Source organism: Arachis ipaensis, chromosome B04 (assembly GCF_000816755.2).
Source record: "Arachis ipaensis cultivar K30076 chromosome B04, Araip1.1, whole genome shotgun sequence".
NCBI classification, from domain to species: domain Eukaryota; kingdom Viridiplantae; phylum Streptophyta; class Magnoliopsida; order Fabales; family Fabaceae; genus Arachis; species Arachis ipaensis.
Genome location: NC_029788.2, coordinates 82768561 through 82791861, shown reverse-complemented (window position 1 = coordinate 82791861; position 23301 = coordinate 82768561). Strand labels below are relative to the sequence as shown.

General features: G+C 39.4%; 1 long non-coding RNA gene across 1 annotated transcript; it reads right to left on the bottom strand.

Annotated features, from left to right (window-relative positions):
* LOC110271108 lies at positions 1-22128 on the bottom strand. The gene is made up of 3 exons (XR_002361256.1): positions 22118-22128; positions 11166-11176; positions 1-74 (listed from the first exon to the last, which is right to left on the bottom strand). It is a non-coding gene; the product is annotated as an uncharacterized LOC110271108 (long non-coding RNA).

Below are 23301 nucleotides of genomic sequence, written 5' to 3'. Positions count from 1 at the left end.
AAAAAGGTTTTGGAACCACTCGGAGCATTTACTACCGGTAATCAATTTTTGGAGCCTGATGGCGTTTTCAATTTCTGTTGTTTCAATTATGTTTTATCAGAAAGTTGACAATTCTATGGTGCCTGATTATTTTACTCTAGTGCCTTATTATTTTGATTCTATTTTTTGCATTTTTTTGGTGATTTTGATACTTTTTGTTTTCTTAAATTTTTGTGTTTTTAGGTAACTACACCATCATTATTAACATAGAAATATTAATTCAATTTTGTTATTGATTTTGTATTTTTTACAAGGCATTGAATTAGGATAGTTTGTATTGTGGAGTTATAGAGAACCGCTTTGGAATTTAGTTTACATAGAGCCCTTTGAAAGTGATAGTCACTGTGATGCTAGGTTATGGCATAAAGGCTTAGAAATCTAAGTTAAGTATTCAAGTACAACTTCAAGAGGCAATGGAAGACTGTGAGGAGCTAACAAAGAAAATAGATGTGCTCAAAGAAAAACTTAAAAAGCAACAAACACGCCAAAAAGGAAGAATAAGCTCGAGTGAAAGCTCAATTGGAAGCTCAACAAGCTGTTGTGAACTCTCTGATAGCGCGCTTTGACAATGAAACAAACTAGACCTTAAAGGTACTCCTAAAGTTGCTTATGGTTTTAATACATTTTCGTAGATGATTCCCATTTTATATTAGTATATTTTAATTTGTATATGGATCTATTTATCACATTTTACTTGTGTCATGGTTGAAAAATGACAGACAAAATAATTAATTTGCTTTCGTAACGAAAGAAAAAAAATGTTACAAAATCATGTTACATTTTGTAACAAAATTTTTTGATAGGAAAAAAATTGACTGTCACGAAAAATACCTTCAAGATCAAAATTTATTACCACTTTTGTAACGGCTTCTGATTTTTTGTATCAGAAAAAATTGTTACAAAATATGGTATTGAATTGTAACAGTTCCATTTTTCGTTACAAAAACTTTTTGTAACGGGACTTATTGCAATGGACCATTTTTTTGTTACAAAAAACTTTTGTTTCAAAATTTTGACGTTTTGTAACAATATTTTTCGTTACAAATGCGCCTTTTTCTTGTTTTATTGTTTCATACATTTATTTGGTGTACTTGACTTTTATTTAATTTGTACATTGTATTTATTTATTTTAAATAAAAATTTTTCATTATTTATAAATTAACCACTAATTGTGTGAAAAGAATTTAAATATAAAATTAAAATTGACTATTTATTTTAAATTCGAAAAAAAAATTGACATTATCGTCGAAATTACCGTAGGAATAATCCGACGGTAACATGGTGCAAACAACATGTTTTGGTGCTAACATTACCGTTGGAAAAATTCACTGGTAACCAATTAGTTTCCTGAGCTGATAATCCGTCGTAAAATCTGAGGTAATTACCATTGGACGAAATAAATCTGATGATAAATATTTACCGGTGAGGTTTATACCGTCTGATTATTTTTTATGGTAAATCCGACAGAAAATTGATTAACATTGGATATATTTAAAAAATCTGACGATAAATTCAACGATACTTAACGTTTTTTTTTAGTGATATTTTAAAAAAAAAAATTAGATAAGATAAGATACGATTCAATTATAAAGATATATAATTTCATATAATTTAAATTATAAAATATTGTTATTCAAGATTCCAAAACCAAATTTGGGTTAGATCATGAATTAAGTGATTTTATTGGATTCAAGAGGAACTTCCGAAACATAAATATATACTTACATATCGCTTTTTGATGTAGTTATACAGAATTATTGAGGTCTAGAAAGCAATTGATAGACCAAATTGATTGATTTATATAAAAGCTATTTGGTCAACTGTTTTAAATCAATCCAATCAGTTTTCTGGAAACCAATGAATTTAATATCGGGTGCAATTAGAGGTTAAATTTAAAATTAAAATAATTTAAAACATTAAATTATAATTAACAATAGTTTGTGCATGTTTTCTAGAACGACCTTGTGCATGGCAAGACGTTACCGGCCAAACAACTACAATAATCTCCAGTACATTGGATATGGTTGTTTGTGAACATCCAATTTGTCCTTGTTGACTTGGTCGCTTCTCTTATGAAAAAGATATATTGTAACACATGGAATCCATGACCCACAAGAACCAAAATATAAAAGCTAACTGTGGGGGCTTGACCAACGGCCCTTTAATTTGACCTCGTCAATTTTTCCTTAAGGTGGTGGCTCTGACCACAAAACCATCACCACATAGTGACACTACAAGTTTTTAACGATATATATTTTCTTATTAACATTGATCTTTGTTATTTTATATTAATTAATAAAGAATATCTTTGTCCACTAAATAATTAATAAGATCTATGAAGCACGGACACTTCGCTGAATTGTCGTGTCCCCGTGTCGGACACATTTCGGACACGACACTCATCGACACTCGTCTGACACGCGTGTTTGCTGTGTCCAATCGTGTCTTACTAAAAAAGAAAAATTTCTTTTCCGGACACGTCTGAACACACTTAAATACTATCACGTGTCAGCGTATCCAATCTTATTCTTAACATATTGTACAAGATGTCTCTAGTACGGGTTGAGAGATGGATCGAGAACTTGCGGGTTGAGGCAGATGCCGGATCACTTGACTGGAGCAATGGGGGGAGGTACCTGCAAAGACACTCCGACGCTCAAGTCAGAATGGATCTAAGAGGTATAAGGTGTGAGGAATGAATGAATACCTGGAGGGACCTGGGTCCTCTATTTATAGGTGATGATGAATATCTTATCTTATCTTATTTGGCTAAGATAAGGGAGACATTTGAATTCGAAAGTTAGTTAGGAGCTCTAGTGGGTCGGTTTCGAGCCTTCTGGAAGGGCGAAGTGGGTCGGACCCGAGTAACCAAGTTCGAAGACCGTTCCGGGTATAGAATCCGTGGGCCGGATCCGTAACAGTTGCCCCCGGAGCGAGAGAGTGAGGGTGCTCAGTCTCATCGCTAGAGGAACCTTTTCCTTGCCATTGTGGTTTGGCAAGGAGATCGTTGTTTGGTTTTTCCGGTCGAGGTCGACGATTTGGGGAGTTCCTGGCCGTTTCATGGTCAGGCGAGGAGCGCGTTGTTTGGGCGTTTCATCACATGTCGGGTTTGATGACCGTAACAGTTGCCCCCGGAGCATGAGAGTATGCTTTCTTGGTCTCAGTGCTAAGTTGTTGGAGAGTCCGATCCTCTGTAGTTTGGGAGACTGTGAGGGGCCTGAAAACGGCGTGACGTCATTCTGCACCAATTGGTAGGATGATGTTGGTCAGTCTGGCTTTCTGCAAGTTGGAAGACCTGTCCTCATGCTTGTTTTGTGTGGCCTTTTTTTTTTGCCGTTATTGTGAACTTATTTTAGACCTCTTAGTGGGCCGATTTCAAGACTTTGTTTATTTAGCTTATTTGGATTTCCGTTTTGTTGGCTTTGCGGGTGATCAATTCATGAGTCACTATTTTTGTTATTTGGATATCCGTTTTGTTATTTGGATATCCATTCTGTTGGCCTCGGGGTGATCATCCCTGGGCCGCCATTTTTTATTTGGATACCCATTTTTTTATTTGGATATCCGTTTTGTTGGCCTAGGGGTGATCGATTCCCGAGTAGCCGTTTACTTATTTGGATATTCGTTATGTTATTTGGATATCCGTTCTGTTGGCCTCAGGGTGATCGATTCCCAGGTCGCCATTTTTTGTTATTTGGATACCCGTTTTGTTATTTGGATATCCGTTTTGTTAGCCTAGGGGTGATCGATCCCTGGGTAGCCGTTTACTTATTTGGATATCCGTTCTGTTATTTGGATATCTGTTCTGTTGGCCTCGGGGTGATCGATCCCCGGGCCGCCATTTTTTGTTATTTGGATACCCGTTTTATTTTTTGGATATCCGTTTTATTGGCCTAGGGGTGATCGATTCCCCGGTAGCCATTTACTTATTTGGATATCCATTCTGTTATTTGGATATCCATTCTGTTGGCCTCGGGGTGATCATCCCTGGGCCGCCATTTTTTATTTGGATACCCGTTTTGTTATTTGGATATCCGTTTTGTTGGCCTAGGGGTGATCGATCCCTGGGTAGCCGTTTACTTATTTGGATATCCGTTCTGTTATTTGGATATCCGTTCTGTTGGCCTCAGGGTGATCGATTCCCAAGTCGCCATTTTTTGTTATTTGGATACCCGTTTTGTTATTTGGATATCCGTTTTGTTGGCCTAGGGGTGATCGATCCATGGGTAGCCGTTTTTAGTTCGTGTCGTCGAACGGGGCAATGCTTTTGAAATAATGAATTTTATTTGTGGTTTGGGCCTCGTTAAAACCTTCCGATGTGGGTAGGAAAGAAACGACCTCGATCTTGTTGCTTTGGAAGGATGTTTCTACATATAGTAGCACCGTAAGTTGGTAAAATTTCAGGATCTTGGGAGCTTGGTCCCATCTAGTCTTTCGAGCCTGTAGGCTCCTTTTCTGATTACCGTCTTGATTTGGTAAGGACCCTCCTAGTTAGGCGTGAGCTTCCCTTTTTCGGGAGTGGGTAGACCGATGTTGTTTTGTTGCAAAACGAGATCTCCTGGTCCGAAGTCTCATCGTACCGTGCTGCCATTGTACCTTAGGCTTATTCTCTATTTTAGGGCTAGCTCCCGTAGGTGTGCTATACTCCTGACCTTGTCTGCAAGGCCCTACTTTGCTTCTTTGTCGTTTCCTCCCATGGTTCTGCGTGGACTTTGGTATGCATCGAGGTCGGAAAGGAAGATGCCTGCCGCGTCTCGGGATCTCTTGCGTAGGGCTAGGCTGGTGTTGTTGTATTCTACTGTGGTTTCCCGGTCTCCGTGGATGGTTCCGATAGAGCCATCTTCTGTCGTGAACTTCATTAGAAGGTATTTGGTAAAGATGACGGCGGAGAGGTCGTTGATTGTTTTTCTTCCGAGGATGACGTTATAAGCGGTGGAGTTCTTGAGGACCACGAACTCGGACAGGATTGTCTTCCTCTGGCTTCCCGTCCCTATGGTAAGGGGAAGAATGATGGAGCCATCTGGCTTTGAGGAAGTTGTCTCCGAGTCTGGTTACTCTGTTGAGGTGTGTCTGGAGGTTGTCGTTGCGGAGTCCGAGCTTGTCGAAAGCTCCTCTGAAGAGGATGTTGGAATCTGCTCCCGTGTCCACCAGTATTCTTCTTACTAGCCCAGTTCCAATCTTTGCCGAGATGACGAAGGGGGCGTCTTCTGCCGAGGTGCCATGCTGGCAATCCTCGGGGGAGATGTTATCGCTCTATTGGTGGTGGCGGTTGGGGTTTGGTCTCTAACTGCCAGGATCTTGAGATCCTTCTTCAGTGCTGATTTTGATTTTTCTGGGGTGTCTTTCCCTGTGATGACGTTCACGATAATGGTCGGATCTGTTTCAGGGCTTTCCCTAGAGGCTTGTCTCTGTGTCCTCGGGTTACGTCCTTCTTTTTATGGTGATCTGTCTTTTTTCGCGCGTCTTGGTTACCTGATGATTTTGGCAAACTCGGAGAGTTTGCCGTCTCGTATGGCTTGCTCGAGGGCGTCTTTTAGGTCGAAACAATCTTGTGTCATGTGTCCACATCCTCGGTGGTAGTCGCATTACAGGGTCTTGTTGCCGCTCGTTCTTTCCTTGAGTTGTCGGGCCCTCGGGAGAATACCTCGATCGGCTATTTGGTGGTATATCTCGGTGATCGGGGCCGTCAGAGGTGTGTAGTTAGAGAATTTTCTGATTCTGGGGGGTTGGTTTACGTTTGCTGGTTTGGGATATTCTTTATGGTTTTCTCTTGGTGGGGGTTATGTCGAGGTGCCATGCCGCCGTGTCGTGTGCTGCCATGCTGCCGTTTATTGGCGGCTACGACTTGGCTTACTTCCTCGTCGTTTATGTACTCCTTTGCGACGCTCTGGATCTCGTGTATGGTCCACACCGGTCTGGTAGTGAGATGTTTTCGGAAGTCTTCATTTATGAGCCTGTTAGTTAGGCAAAGGCTTGCGACTAAGTCCGTGAGTCCGTCGACTGTTAAACATTCATCGTTGAAGCGATCGAGGTATTTTCTCGTGGACTCGTCTTGTCTCTGGGTGACTCCCAATAAGCTGATAGGGTGTTTAGCTTTGGTGATTCTGGTGGTGAATTGGGCCATGAACTTCCGTGATATATCGTGGAATCCAATTATGGATCCGTCGGGGAGGGCGTTGAACCATTTAATCGCTGGCCCGGCTAGGGTTACCGGAAAGGCCTTACCTCGAACCGCGTCAGCGGCCCCTTCCAGGTTCATCCTGGCCTTGAAGGCCGTTAGGTGCTCCTGGGGGTCCTTGGTTCCGTCGTACTTCATATCCGTAGGTTTGTCGAAGCCTTTAGGGAGTTTTTCTTTCAGGATTCTTTCAGTGAAGGGAGTGGCTCCCATTATCAAGTGGTCACTTCTTCTGCGTTTGGCCTCTCGATGTCGCCGGTCGTCGTCCGTGTCATATTGATGAGCCGGGTTGCGTGAGACGCTGCGATCATACCTTTTGCCGTGTCGTCGTTCGGGCATCATGTCGTGTCCGTGGTCACGGGAGATGCTACGATTGTATCTCTTGGCATGTCGCCGTTCTGGCGATCCGCCGTGCCTGGTTTCATGGCGAGATCTTGATCTGGAGGTTGCGTGACTTCCGTTTTTGGTGTTGTGCTTTTCTTTGGGTGTAACTCGGCCTTTGAGGCCTTGTACCCTGAGACACAGCTCTTGGATTATCTGGACCACCTTCTCCCCTAGGCCGTCGGGTGGCCGGGCTTCAGTGGGGGGACGATTGTCCTCTCTTGGTTGTTGCTGGGTTGGGGTTGGTTGGCGATGTGCCGCGCTTATTATCCTTCCGTGGGTGGGAGGAGTGTTATCTTGGAGTTCGGGAGTTGGGGTGTTGGGTGGAGGATTGCTCCTCGAGGTTCTCCGTCATGCCGTCATGATTTGGCTGTCCCCCGCATCTGTGTAAGAACCTTGAGAACTTTCTTGATCTCTTGGCTCCTGAGAGGTCTGAGCTTGGCCACGGTGGTAGCGTTTAAGGAGGTCATTCATGATGAGCTTCCTTATGAATTTTCAGTAAGGTCCGAAGGGGGATCATGGCGACAGAGTAGTCATAGGTAAGGCGGCGGATGACAGAGGTTTGGAACCTGGTGTTGAAGGAGGTGACCTCGTGGGTTTGGAGGAAGAGCTTGAAGAGTTCAAAAGAAGAAGCAACCACGGTGAGCATGGAGTCGAAATAGAGGGAGAAGATGGGTCTATGGTGCTTGGAGAGACAGATGAGGGAGTGGTGAATGAGAGGTTCCAAGAGGTGGAGGTGTCCCACTAAAGGGAGGCGAGACTTTGGGCTCGGAGGACTTGGAATTTCACCGTTGGAGTAGGGCAAAGGTGCATAAAGAGTGTTATCACTAAGAAGGTGATTGCAAGTTGAAGAAACATTGTTCCTTTGGGATTTCGCCATTGGAGTAGGGCGAAAATGTGTTATCACTGCAAAGGTGATGCAAGTTAAGGAAACATTATTCCTTTGGGATTTCGCCGTTGGAGTAGGGCGAAGGTGTGTTATCACTGCAAAGGTGATGCAAGTTAAGGAAACATTATTCCTTTGGGATTTCACCGTTGGAGTAGGGTGAATGTGTGTTATCCCTACAAAGGTGATGCAAGTTAAAGAAACATTATTCCTTTGGAATTTCGCCGTTGGAGTAGGGCGAAGGTGTGTTATCCCTGCAAAGGTGATGCAAGTTAAGAAAACATTATTCCTTTGGGATTTCGCCGTTGGAGTAGGGAGAAGGTGTGTTATTCCTGCAAAGGTGATGCAAGTTAAGGAACATTATTCCTTTTTGCTCTCAGCTATATCCAAGAAATCTGAGTTTGATTATTGCTCTTCTGGGTTATCCGTCATGCCGCCACAACGTTGCAAAGTCCCCACAGACGGCGCCAATGTACAAGATGTCTTTGGTACGGGTTGAGAGATGGATCGAGAACTTGCGGGTTGAGGCAGATGCCGGATCACTTGGCTGGAGCAATGGGAGGAGGTACCTGCAAAGACACTCCGACGCTCAAGTCAGAATGGATCTAAGAGGTATAAGGTGTGAGGAATGAATGAATACCTAGAGGGACCTGGGTCCTCTATTTATAGATGATGATGAATATCTTATCTTATCTTACTTGACTAAGATAAGGGAGACGTTTGAATTCGAAAGTTTGTTAGGAGCTCTAGTGGGTCGGTTTCGAGCCTTCTGGAAGGGCGAAGTGGGTCGGACCCGAGTAACTAAGTTCGAAGACCGTTCCGGGTATATGATCCGTGGGCCGGATCCGTAACACATATATTTTTAAAATAAATTTAGATATAGTATATATTATTATTTATTAAAATAAAAAATATTTTAAATACTTGATATAATTAAAATAAGACATTAAAAATAATTAAAAAATTTTATTTATATTTTAAAATCAATAAAATATCAAAGTATCATTACAATTTATCTAAAAAATACTTTATATTTTATATGTATGCATATCCCGTGTCATGTAAAATTTTAAAATTTGCGTATCAATGTGTCCCGTCTTGTATCGTGTCCCGTGTCTATGTCAGTGTTCGCGCATCATAGAATAAGATAAATGGTCCATATGGAATCCTGCCTGGATGCGTTCTTTTTTTTTTATGCCTAAAAGAATAAATATAATAATGTTTCTTAAAAAAAAAAAATCTCCCGCGAAGATTGCTAGGATTTGGCGCCACGTATTGCGTACAGACGCATCTGAGTCAAGAAGACTCGACTTGGGTTGAGTTGCAGTTTAAAAGTCGCAAAATCTTTCTACCGCGGTCCACGTAGACTCCGTTTATAACTGCTTTTTTACTTTAAAGTTTGATGAATAAAAGAATTTAAAATTTAAAATTTAAAATAAAAAATGTTATTTCAAAAACTTTTACTGATATTAACAAAAATTTTAACTTCCTAATTGATTAAATTTTTTAAAATGTGTAATACTTTGTTCACAAAACAAATGAGATAAAAATTTACGTAATTTAATATTTTTACATGAATTTTGTTAGGTAGATACTGATTTTTGTGAACAATATAAACAATAGATTCTAAAATTAGTCTAATAAAATAAAAATACATTACACTCCAAATTATCTACTTAAATCTTAATATTAGGATAGCCACACCTAATAAATTGAACATATAATATATCTATTTTTTTATTATTTAGTATTTTAATTGTCTACCTATACTTTTTCTTTCTACATTTCTTAATTCTTCGAAGGCGACAACCAGTGGCGGAGCTTGAAACAAAATTTTGGAGGGACCAAAAATTTAACATAAAAATTTAATAATAATATTTTTATTAAAATAAAATTTATAAATATAATTATTCTTTAAGTTTGTTACTAATAAGATAATAAATAAATAATTCTACAGATAAAATTTATAATGGTATTCTTTGAATTTTTAGTGACTTAAAATCTTCAATAATTAAATTAGAACTATACTTTTCAGCCATTTATAATATTTATTGAATTTTTTTATCAATTTATACAAATACAATAATATCAATACTTATTGAATATTCTAATCTTTTTTATCATATAAAAAATTAAATTAAATAAACAGTAAAATATAAAATAATATTAAATTACATAAATAAAACATTATTCAGTATTTATTACTGTAAAGATAAGAGAGAGTGGACACCTGTCAGTTTAGCATATATATATTACAAATCTCTTTCTGTCAGTACTAGTTACTCTTAATTATATGGAATCAAGATCCATGGCAGATAATGCTAAAAGTGTTGAAACCAATGACATGGTGGAGACCAATAATGCTACGCTCGTTATGCATGTTGCAAACACCTCCAACACCAAACTGTTGAATATCCCATTGGCAGAAAATCTTCATGAAAGCCATTTTGTTACACTTTCCATCTGCGGACAAGAATTACAAGACCAGTTAGATAAACAGGAGATTCCCCAACGATTTGCAACCCCTGAAGATAATGAAAACATCCAAAAAGAGACAAAGAAATATCAACAGCGGCGTGTCGATGATTACAATGTCACATCTTGGTTATTTGCATCTATTCATGCCTTCTTCGAACACAGAGTCATCAGATGCCACTTTGCACTTGAGGTATGGAGTCGAATTTATACCTATTTAATGGTGACTTTGTTGAGACCCAAAAACAAGAGAAGACGGAGAAGACGAAGCGGTCGCCGCCAAAGAAGAGGGAAGGGGAAGATATAGAAGCGGAGAGTGGAGGAGGAAGAGAAGTGTCTTTGTTTTGTTGTGTCACTTGTCTGACTCGGGAGTTTTGGGGCACGCGTGCGCGTTTATTTTGAAGCGAAAATCCCTTCAATTCGAGATATATAATTTAGAGAAAAGTAATGTTAGGCGCAGCAACTTTTGTGATTGGTAGCCATCAAATAGTCATGAATGATGATTGGTGTGAGATTTTATCCAATAACTCACCTTTTTACTGGTTATATGCTGGCCAAAATTCAACAAAACTACTGCCTCCTAATCTTTTTCTTTAGAGAATACTCCATTGGATTCCTCACAATTATCTCAATAACAAGGTTCTCAGAAAAAAAAATACCAAATTCGACTTTTAATTTTTTTTGGATTGATTAATCTCTGTGTTAAAAAAAATAATATTGCCTTTTTTTTGGTACAGAGACCTCGTTGTCCTTTCGAAGTAATTGTCAGGAATCGAGTTGGTTTTTTTGTCAAGAGCCTCGTTGTCTTTCGATGACTATTTTGAATTTTTCTCTATTGTTTAAATTGGGTTAGTTTGGTTTTATTTTCAATCTAATCTAATTATAAATTAGTGTAGTTTAAATTAGATCAATTTATTTAATTTTTAAGAAACAAAATTTTAAAATTTTATTGTCTAAATCGATCCAAATTAGTATATATTAATATGTTCGTATCTAAATCAGTATATACGAATATACTCGTTGTTGCTCGTTAAAACTATATAAAATAAATCGCATGAAGAAAAGTTGAACTTTAAGGACTTATTTAGGTGAACTTCTAAGAAAAGATTTTTTTTTTAGTTATCTTTTTTTTAAAAGATCTTTTAGAAAATTAAAAATAATTTTATATTTGAATATCTCATATAAAAAATATTTTTATCTATTAAACACCCAAATAAATACTAAATAAACAACACAAGACTAAATCAAATTGACATGTATCAATTTACCATGGGAAGAAGTCTAAATTCTCAAAATGATTTTTGCCATAATAAACCAAATTAAGTTAATTTAATTTATATGAATGTGCCTTATTTTATATATAAATCAAATTAAATTGATTCTATTTATTTATATATGCTTAAATCGAATTCGTCTAATTCAATTCACATAAATTTGTTTAAGATAAACATATAACTAATTTCTATTCAGTTTGTATAATTTTAACCTCCAATCAATTTATTAACTCAAATTACCCTAATTTTTTTTTCAATGTCAATGTATGTCATCTCAATTTTTTAGTTTCCAATTAAATATTAGATAACATAAATAAGTAATAAATGTTTTTTGTCATAAAAATCGCTTTACCTAATTTCAAATAGAAGATATACACTTAACCTATCTTTAAAGTGACACCATGAAAAGCCAAACTCTCAAGAATATGGATAGAATTTATTGATTTGAGGTGATGAGGTCGCAGTCAACTTTAGACTTTTACCTCAAAAGTGATTAGTAATACTTATATATATGAGTTATATATATTGCTCTTAGTAAACAATTTTAAAATTTTTATTTTAATAAATATATTAAAAATTCAATTTTTTTATACTTTTTACAAAAAAATTAATAGATAATCTTAACCATACTAAATCATTTATGTAAAATTGCACAAAGAAATCGAGTGACGAATTGGCTAAAAGAATTGTAAATCTAATGTGGCCAAATATTTGGAACGCATTAAAAAAGATGCACACTATTTCAAATAAAGGGGGGAAGAATTGGTCCTGAATCAAAGAAAATCATTTGTCAATGCATGACTAAGAGATATTCCTACTTTCAAAATATTATCAGTACATATTTATTGTTTAGTAGAATTTAAAAAAATTGATGTAATTTTGTTTTTAAAGTTGATTTAGATTTTGATTTTTAAAAGTGTTAGTACTAAAAATGAATTATCTCAATTAGAAGGCGTTTCGACTGCCAAATTGTTTCGACTACAGAAGTAGAGATGGACAAACTAAAGTCGAAAAAAGAAGGGGCAAAGGACGTCGAAGTCGAAAGGTAGTTATTGTCTTTCTTTGAGTATCAAGGCTTGTTACTCAATCTTCAAGTTGAGTGGAGAACATTGGTACAAAATTTGAAGATCAAGCTGAAGAAAACGTAGGATTTGAAGACTAAAGAGATGTGGGTGGAAAAACTTGAAAGTCAAGGTTCTTTATGGTCAAGGCAAGATCATGGCCTGAGAAAAAGGAGGGAGTAAGATCGTGGATAACATGATCCATGACAAGTTTATCTTCATAGTCTATAAATAGGAGAAACTCAGAAGAGTTCTAAAACTTCAATAAAAAATACTAGACCATCATATAAAATTCTGCAAAAATTCTCAATCCCAGTAATGCAACAGAAGATCATGGAGTGCATGTATATGTGAGTGTATAAAGTCCACCTTTATTTTATTTTATTTTATTTTTGTTTTCTTTTTCTTTTTTATTTCCTTTCATTTCTTTGCTTTAACTATTTCATTGTTATTTTGCTTTCTTTCAATTTCAATTTTACTCTTTCATTTTTTTTAAACTTTTATTTATTTTGCATACTTCCTTTTATTTGCTACAATTTGTCATCAGTATTTTGACACAGTTTGTTTCGACATAAATGTTAAGTAATTCCGGGTCGAGCCCACTCTTTTTCAAAGGAGTCGTATCTTTTCCTTGAACTGAGATCTTAATACAAGCTTGATTCGACACCTTGTCAAAATTTACTAAAAATCAAGTGAAACAAATTGGCACGCCCAATGAGACATTTGGTTAAGTGACGTGTCAAATTTGCATGTAATTATGCAGTGGCAAATTAATGATGTCTGATAAAGCCTCTACTTCGATGGATACGTCGAATAATGGCACTGATGAAAATACAAGAGGCCCAGAGATAAAAACTGGCCCATCAGGTCGAACCCCTGTTATCACAGAGGAAATTCCGTCGACTGTGCCTGCTACTTACCCCCATATGGGTTGCCTCCAAATTACTCTCCACCGTTGGAGAATCCCAATATAGGATATATAAGAGGTACAACCACTACAAGGAACAACTTCTTGTATGATCCTACACCTCCTCTAGGATATCCTTCAATAGGTATGCTAGCCAATTATAACCCTAATATGAAAAATTATAATATTTTTCAGTACTTGATGAATAATCTCCCATATCTAGGATTGGTACCCATGTCCTTGCAACCTAATGTAATGGTGGCGAATGTTGTTTCGACACAAATCACAAGGGAAAACCCAATAAGGTTGCCAGTTAGTGGAGGTTGTGCCTCCATATTTCCAGAGATGTCGAGACAAGTTTCTGTCAAAATAACGTCTTCTGACACGGTTGAATCTTTGACTGTGTTTAGACAACAAATTAAGGGCAACCATCATAATTTGGTTAATATGCTTACACAGCAGATGGCTATAGTTTTGAATCCTATAATGAAAAACAGTAATGCCAGGATAGAGCAGATAGCTCGACGCGTCAATGATATTGTAAGAGTAGTCAATCGACCGTTTATACCACCAATAGGTGGAATGCAGGTTAATAATCTGCCCCTAATGTCAAACAAAGGAGATGGTCCAAATAGAATTTTGAATGAGGCAAGACCAAACAATGCTGCTCAAGCTTATGGTCAGAACATAACCCAATCTTAGGCATCAGATGCGTACGGTGATCACGGTCGATCAGAAATCCTATGGGGATTGAGTCGAACTAGAGTACCACCTGCCAATGTGTCGATCAATAAACGGGTGTAGAATAATGCTCCAAACTACTTTAGGAACTATAACTTTAACGTTCCCAAAAGAAGTTTGGAAAATTGGGCTGGAAGCTAGAAAAGAGGTGTGATAAACCACTATTTTATGGTTTATAATGTGTTTAATTGTGTGGTTTTATCATGATCTTTACCCACTTATTCATCTGATTAGCATGCATTTATATTTCCTTCCTAAAATTATTACATGATTGAAAACTTGCTTCCTAGAGACTTTTAATTATGTATTTTAATTCTCCTTTATTTCATTCGATGCCGTGATCTGTGTGTTAAGTGTTTCAGGTTTTATAGGGCATGAATGAGTTGGAGATTGGAAAGGAAGCTTGCAAAAATGGAAGGAACACAAGAAATTAAGGAGATGACCAGCGAGAAGTGACGCGGCCGCATGGCTAACGCGACCGCGCGGAAGAGAGGAAATCGCAGTGACGCGGTCGCATAGCTCACGCGACCGCGCGGATTGGAATAGCACAAGTGATGCGGAGGCGTGGATGACGCGCCCGCGTGGCAAAGCAAAACGCCGCATGACGCGTCCGCATGAATGACGCGATCGCGTGACATGCGCGATCTGCATAATCTGCAGAATTCGTTGGGGGCAATTTTGGGCCCTGTTTTGGCTCAGTTTTCGGCCCGAAAAAGCAGACTAGAGCCAGAGGACATGCAGAAACCAAAAGAGAACATTCATTCTATACAGTTTTTAGTTTTTAGATCTACTTTTACTCCTCCTCTAGGTTTTCTCTCTACACACTCATAGTTCTTAGGATTTTTATTTCGATTGCTCTTTGCATTGGGATATTGAGAAGAGTTATTACCTCATCAAGACTTCGTCATTCTAGTTCATTTTCTTTACTTGGCTTTACTCTTCCATGTCCTTTAATTTACTCAATTTTATTATTGAATTATTTTAGAATTTATTAATACAAGAGTTACTTTTATTTTTAATTGATTCCTTTAAGTTTTATTTATCATGTCTTTCATTAGTTCCCTTTTCTATGTTATGTGTTCCATAATCACAATGAGCGAGTAGTTCCCTAACTTGATGGGGAGTTGATTGAAAGGAACCCTTGAGTTGGAATACTCAAAAGAGAGATTGTAATTGGGTTTACTGTTGGATGGCTCTCTAGTCACTAACGCCAGTCCTTCCAAGTAAGCGGATTGGGACTTGTGAGTAGAAACATCATTCCAACTTGTTTGACTTTCCCTTACTTAGTAAGGGATAACTAAACAGAATGACCTTCAATTATCAATTAATCTTGAGAGTACTGCAACAAGAATAGGGCTTCCAACTAATCTACTCCCACTCAAGGCTTTTATTTAAATTACTTAATTTTCCCAATTTAATTTTCTGTTTATTCAACTCAAACTCTTTCTGAAAATATCTGATTAATAAAATAGCACACCTTTCTGCAACTCGTTGGGAGATGACCTGGGATTCATACTCCCAGTATTTTAATTTTAATTTTTGTGACAACCCTTCTAAATTGATAAGTAGAATTCTGGTTGGTTAAGAACTATACTAGCAACGCATATTTACAACAATTCTTGACTCGCCAATTTTTGCTACGTCAATTTTTGGCGCCGTTGCCGGAAGTTGCAATAGAATGCTAAAGTTATTAATTGGATTTTATTTATTTGCATTTTATTTTATCTTGCTACCATGAGCTGCTTGTTTCTTTCGTTAGATGACGCGTTCACTTCCTGATCCAAACTTGCTAGTATTCGATCCTGAGATTGTAAAAACTATTTCACGAATAAGGCAAGCTCGGCGTCGGTTAGTCCTCTCTGAGGACGGATCTGAAACGTCACTTGAGAAAGAAACCAGCCCCCGTTCTACTGATTTAGTTGATTTACGTGCAGGTAACATGGCAGCAGCTAGGAGAGTTACTATCCAGGAGGCTGGAGCCCCTGATTTTACAATGCAACCATTTCAAGCGCATCACCCAGCAGTGGCTACAAACTTTGAAATAAAGACCGCACTGCTCAATTTGATGCCCAAGTTTCATGGCTTACCTGCTCAAGAGCCTATCAAGCACCTGAGAGATTTTCAAGCAGCCTGTTCTACTGTCAGGCGTGATGGTGCAGATGAAACTTCAATTTTTCTGAAAGCTTTCCCGTTTTCTCTTGAGGGGAAGGCAAGAGAGTGGTACTACACTCAACCAGCAGCAACTGTATCCAACTGAGAAAAGACATTTCCATGATTGTTCAGGATGAATCTGAGACTCTCTATGAATACTGGGAGCGCTTCAATAATCTTCTGGAAGCATGCCCCCACTATATGATTGACAAGATAGTATTACTCGGTTACGTCACACAAGGCATGAGGCCCCAAGATAAGACCACATTGGAAAGTGCTAGCAATGGGTCTATGAAAAAGTACAAGACCACTGATGAGGCATGGCAATTGATCAGCGACTTAACTGAATCTACTCGGAATCACAGGCAAAAACAAGGCCGTTCAAAAGCCATTCCAGAAGTATCCTCTAGCAGAGAGACTGCTGCTCTAACTCAGAGTATCTGTGAAATGACCAACTTGCTGAAGCAGATGCAATTGAATCAACAACAAGTTCAGCAAGCTCAACCTTCTCCACCACAGCAAAACCAACAGTTAGTCCCATAGAGAGTTTGCGGAATCTTTGCTGATTATAGCCACTATACTGATGAGTGTCCGCAGCTCCAGCAGGAAGACAACACCGTAGCAGCCACTCATAACTTCTATGACCGCCCCAACCAAGGGTACAATCAAGGTGGCAATTACAACCATGGATGGCAGGACAATTCTAACCAGAATTGGAGGGACAACAACAACAGAGGAGGCAGAAAAAATCAGAGAAATCAGAGGTAGAATAATTACAACAACATGCAGCAGAACCAGAACCAGCCTTACAGAGCACCTCACATAAGACAATCCCAAGGACCACAGAATATCCAACGGCAGACCTCTCAAATTACTTATCCTTCCTCATCTTCTAATGATGATTTACTACAATCTATCGATCAGAGACAACAGACCATGGAAAATAACATTAATGCCACTCTAAATGGTCTGAACGCTACTTTGCAAGCTCTTGTCTCACAGATTGGATCAATGAATAACTCCAATAACCAGCCTTTGAGCTCCAGTGGAATTCCCTCTCAACCATTACCCAATCCTAAGGGTGGCATTAATGCCATCACCTTAAGGTCCGGAACCACACTGTAGGAGAGGAATCAGGAGGAGCCAAGCACACCAGAACACGCCTCAGCTGAAGAGGTAGTGGAAATAGAAGATGTTGAAGAGGAAGAGGACACACAGGACATAGCTGAAAAAAAAGAAGTTCAACCATAGGAGGAAGCACCACAGGGCGCAGATACTGTAGAAGACACCACTCCTATTCCATTTCCACAACTTGCAAGGAAGCCCAGGAAGCAGCTGGAACCTGGTCCCAAAATGGTAGAGATATTCAAAAAGGTTGAGGTAACTGTTCCTCTTTTTGATGTTATTCAACAGGTACCTAAATATGCAAAGTTTCTAAAAGATTTATGTATACATAAAGACAAAATTAATAAATTAGAAACTATTCCTTTAGGTAGTTCCATATCTGCTTTAATGGGTGGTTTACCTGAGAAGTGTAGTGACCCAGGTCCTTGTATGGTTAATTGTACTATTGGTGGTGTGATAATTTCTGACTGCATGTGTGATTTAGGAGTATGTGTGAGTATAATGCCTTTGTCTATATATGATATTTTGAGGCTCCTTCCCTTAAAAAGGTCGGCAGCTCGTTTTGTGTTAGCAGATAAAAGCATTATTACAGTGGTTGGAGTTGCTGAAGATATATTAGTGGGCATTAAGGGACTCACATTCCCCATTGATTTTTATATTCTGGAGATGCCCCAAAATGACTCAGAGAAGTCATCATCAATCCTACTTGGAAGACCTTTCCTGAAGACTTCAAAGTTCAAATTGGATGCTTTTTCAGGAACATACTCTTTTGAAATAGATGGCCGATTAGTAAGTTTCAATCTGAATGGAGTTATGAAGCACCCTTCAGAAGATCATTTATCTTCCAGTGTGACATTATAGATGAAACCGTGGCTGAAGTTCACTAGGAGGAGTTAGAAGAGAAGCACACAGGACAAGGTCCAAGTGTGGGGACATTCTCAGAGGACAATGACAGTGCTTTCCCATTGTTGCCAGCTCCAAACAACCCAGAGCCTGACCATGACCAGAAGTTAGAATTAAAACCCCTTCCTCCACACCTCAAATATGCTTACCTTGAGGACAAGCAAAAGTGTCCAGTTATCATTGCAAGGGAACTCACTTCTCAACAAGAAGAGCAGTTACTAAATGTGCTGAGGAGGTACAAGAAGGCAATTGGGTAGAGTTTAGCAGATATAGTAGGTATCAACCCTCAAGTATGTGAGCACAGAATATTTTTAGAAGAGGGAGCAAGGCCCGTTCGTCTATCCCAGAGAAGACTGAACCCCACTATCTTAGAGGTTGTCAAAAAGGAAGTGACCAGACTACTGGAGGCATATATCATCTATCCCATCTCAGACAGTGAACGGGTAAGCCCAGTACAAGTAGTACCAAAGAAGTCTGGAGTCACTACAGTGAAGAATGAGCATGGAGAGCTCATAGCAACCAGAGTACAGAATGCTTGGAGGGTCTGCATTGACTACAGACGCCTCAACCAAGCAACCCGTAAGGATCACTATCCTCTTCCATTCATTGATCAAATGCTGGATCGCCTGTAAGGTAAATCACATTATTGTTTTTTAGATGGTTACACAGGTTATTTCTAGATTCATATAGCTCCTAAGGATCAGGAAAAGACTACTTTTACATGCCCTTTTGGGACTTATGCTTACAAGAGAATGTCCTTTGGCTTGTGCAATGCACCAGCTACTTTCCAGAGGTGCATGATGAGTCTTTTCTCTGATCTTATTGAGGACTGTATGAAAGTTTTTATGGATGATTTTAGTGTTTATGGCGATTCCTTTAGCCTTTGCTTAGATGGATTATCTAGAGTATTAGATAGATGTGTCAGTACAAACCTTGTATTAAATTTTGAAAATGTCACTTTATGGTTAAACAAGGGATTGTACTAGGACATGTTGTGTCTAATACTGGCATTTCTGTAGATCCAGCAAAGGTGGATGTTATTTCTAGTTTACCTTACCCCTCTTCTGTGAGGGAAGTTCGCTCGTTCCTTGGCCATGTAGGTTTTTACAGGAGATTCATTAAGGACTTCAGTAAGGTAGCACTTCCCTTATCCAGACTACTGCAGAAGGATATTGAGTTCGAGTTCAGTGAAGATTGCAAACAAGCGTTTGATAAGCTGAAAACCGCCCTGACTCAAGCTCCAATTGTGAGAGGACCGGACTGGAGCCAGCCATTAGAAATAATGTGCGACGTTTCCAACCATGCAGTAGGAGCAGCATTGGCTCAGCGTGAAGGTAAGGACCCTTTTGTTATTGCTTATGCGTCTAAAACTCTAGATGCAGCACAATCCAATTACACTACTATTGAGAAAGAGCTTCTTGCTATTGTTTTTGCTCTGGATAAATTCCGAGCCTATTTACTTGGTACGAAGGTAGTAGTGTACTCAGACCACGCAGCTCTAAAGTATCTATTAGCTAAAAAGGAGTCCAAACCAAGACTTATACGTTGGATACTACTATTACAAGAATTTGATTTAGAAATTAAGGATAGGAGTGGTAACCAGAATTTAGTGGCAGACCACTTGAGTCACCTTGAGCACATTTCAGATGACCCCACTCCTATAGCTGATAATTTCCTATTTGATAACCTGCAAGCAGTATCTGAGGTAGTCCCTTGGTATGCACCTGTAGCTAATTATCTAGTTAGCCGCACTTTTCCTCCAAACTTTTCTAAGCATCAAAGAGACAAGCTGAAAAGCGAGTCTAAATATTATATATGGGATGACCCATATTTATGGAGATGTGGCGCTGACCAAGTAATTAGACGGTGTGTGCCTCAATCAGAATTCCAGTCCATCTTAGAGGCCTGTCACTCATCTGAGAGTGGAGGACATTTTGGCCCTCAAAGAACAGCTAGAAAAATCTTAGACTGTGAATTCTGGTGGCCTACACTTTTTAGAGACGCTGCTGAATTTTTTAGATCTTGTTTTCCATGCCAAAAATTTGGTAATATATCCAGGAGGGATGAGATGCGTCAACAAATTATGCTTTTCTGTGAAATTTTTGACGTTTGGGGCATTGACTTCATGGGTCCATTTCCAAATTCTAATGGTTATTTTTATATATTGTTAGCTGTGGATTATGTTTCCAAATGGGTGGAAGCAATTCCTACCCGCACTGATGATGCTAACACTTTTGTTTCCTTTGTAAGAAACCACATTATTTGTCGCTTTGGATCACCACGAGCAATCGTGAGCGATCAAGGCACCCATTTTTGTAACAGGAGACTAACAGGATTAATGAAGAAGCATGGAATAATTCATAAGGTTGCAACAGCATACCATCCTTAGACTAATGGGCAAGCCGAGGTGTCAAACAGAGAGATAAAGCGTATCTTGAGGTGGGAGACAACCCACCATGGTATGAACGTTCTTTTCTTTATTTTTAGTTTTTTTCTATTTAATAACTCTTCTCTTGATTAGTAGGTTTCGTGCATCTGCATTTACATACTTTTATTTTTAATTGAAAAAAAAGGTTACGCGACGCAACCGCATCATTGACGCGTCCGCGTCGCAAGGAGATGGGAGAAAATAAAAACAAACAAAGAGTCACGCAGGAGCGTGGCTGGAGGCGTGCCATGTCATAGGGGTTCGGCTATATTTTTATGTTGGTTGCCGAAGACCTAACACAACCCTCCTCCTTTATCCGGGCTTGGGACCGGCTATGTACCGCAAGTGTAACATAGGCTGGAGGCGTGCCAATGGTACAAATTGTCCCACACGACCGCGTCGCAGACGCGTCCGCGTCACATGGTAACATTGGCCTCCCACACGACCGCGTGACCCACGCAGCCGCGTGACCCACGCGGCCGCGTGCCCTAGAATTCGACGTCAAAAGGGTGCACGACCGAAAGTTGTGCTAGAGTGGTGCTGGATTGGTGCTGAACGCACAATCCTCCCCACGCAGCCGCGTGACCGACACGACCGCGTCATATCCTTCTAATGGCCACTCACGCGATCGCATGCCCCACGTGATCGCGTCACCCAATATTTGGCAATTAATGATTTTGAACAGAGAGTTGTGCGAGCGCGAGGCTGCCCTCGCGCCAGTGGCATAAAACGGGTCACGCGACCGCGTCGATTGTGCCTCACAGCTCCCCTAATTTTCCACTTATCTTATCTTTTTCTCCTCAAATCCTATTTTCTCTTTTCCCTCCTTATTTCTTCTTCTTTCCTCCTTCTTCCTTCCTTCTCATTTTTTACACCCCCACTCTCTCTCTCTCCCCCATTAACAAGGTTTTCTTTTTCTTCTTCTCTCTTTACTTTTCTATTTTTCTTCTTATTTTTATATGTTATCTTCTTTTCTTTTCTTTCTCCTTTCATTATTCATATTTTCTTCCTTTTTACTTGGTGTTAGAAATTTATTTGAGTCATTATCTCTCATTATATGCTTGTGGATTGTTCTAAATGTGTTTGGCAATTATGTATTACCTTTTAAAGGGTTGCTTGCATGTTCAATTTAATACTTTCCATACATTATTTCACCATGCATGCTATGTGTTTGTGAAAAAGCCCATATAGCATTTTGCACTTTTTTACGTTATTCTACTCTACTATTAAATGCCCGTTTTTCACAAAACCCCTTTTATATTTTATTCGTTATAAATAATTGTCAATACAAACGTGATGGTTTGTTACGAGTGATGCTTGATCTATGCTACTCATGCCTTTGCCAGCATGCCAATAAACACCTTGCATTCACTTGTCATCATATGCACTAACTATTTTCCATTGATGACTTTTCACATGTAGTCATGACCATGTGATAACATCATTTACCTTTTATTGTGCATTCATAACCACCCTTTTCCGTTCTCTTCCTTGCTCTATCTCTTTGAATTTAATTTACTTTCTCTTCCCTTTTTCAGAATGGCCACCAAGAAAGGAAAAGAGAAAGCTACTCCCAAATCCACAGCAAGAAGAGGAACGAAAAGAGCATTAGTGGCAGAACCCTCTTCAACTGCGGTTAAACCCTTAACAAAGAGACTTAAGAGGATTATAAAGGTTGATGATAAAGAAAAAGCCTTCCCAGCAAAGGACACTGCATAATTTCCCAATCGCTACTGTGAGCAGATGTTCTCCATCCTGGCAGAAAGGAGCTGCAACAACGAATACCTTCTTCTCCTCCCAAACCATATTGCTACCTTTGTTGAGCCGCAAATTGCACAAAGACAATGGGGTTTCCTACAGAGACAGCCGAGGCAGGTCAACCTTTCTTGGGTAGTCGAGTTCTACTCCAACTTCCACCTGCCAACCCTGCAGTCTGTCTTTGTTCGTCAGAAGCAAGTCCCCATTACAGAAGAGGCCATTCAAAAAGCTCTAGGTCTTCCCCCATTCCAGAAGGTTTGGACGCCTTTCAAGAAGCCGCACTCAAGTGACAGATGTACCAATTTGACTGGGACGCCGTTCTCAGAGTTATCGCACTACCTGGCAGCCGATGGATCTACGGATACCATCGTACCTGCCCTAAGGGAATTTTGGCTTCAGCACTTACCTTGGAGGCTCGCGTATGGGCACAGATCATGTCCCATTACGTCTTTCTGAGCACTCACAAGTCCTTCTTCACTGCGTACATGGCCGTTCTACTATGGTGCATCCTTACAGACCAGCCTCTGAACCTACCAAGACACATCCGGAATGCCATGGGACACGTACAAATCGCGGGCAACTTACCTTTTCCCGCCTTGGTCTCAGATATCGTCTCCGCAGCCGGAGTCTCCTTCAGAGCTGGGGACACCAAAGCCATACTTTCACGGGATGATCAATATGTCCCTAATGGGAAATATATCAGACCCTCAGCAGCCGCTACAGGCCAGCCTATTGAACCGGCTGCGAATATTCCTCCTTCCGTACCACAAGCACCTACCACAGACCAACTGCTCCATCAGATACTCGAAAGGTTGGATCGGCAGGAACACAAAGCTAAGATGAGAGAGCGCCGTAACAAGCGCCGATTCATATACCTCAAGGAGCTGATTATGGGAAAATTCAAGGACTCAGACACCCCGGACTCCACTTCCTTTACCAGCACAGGGAGCCATGATGGTCCCGACTGTGGAGATACTGCTACCAGCCCACCCCTGTT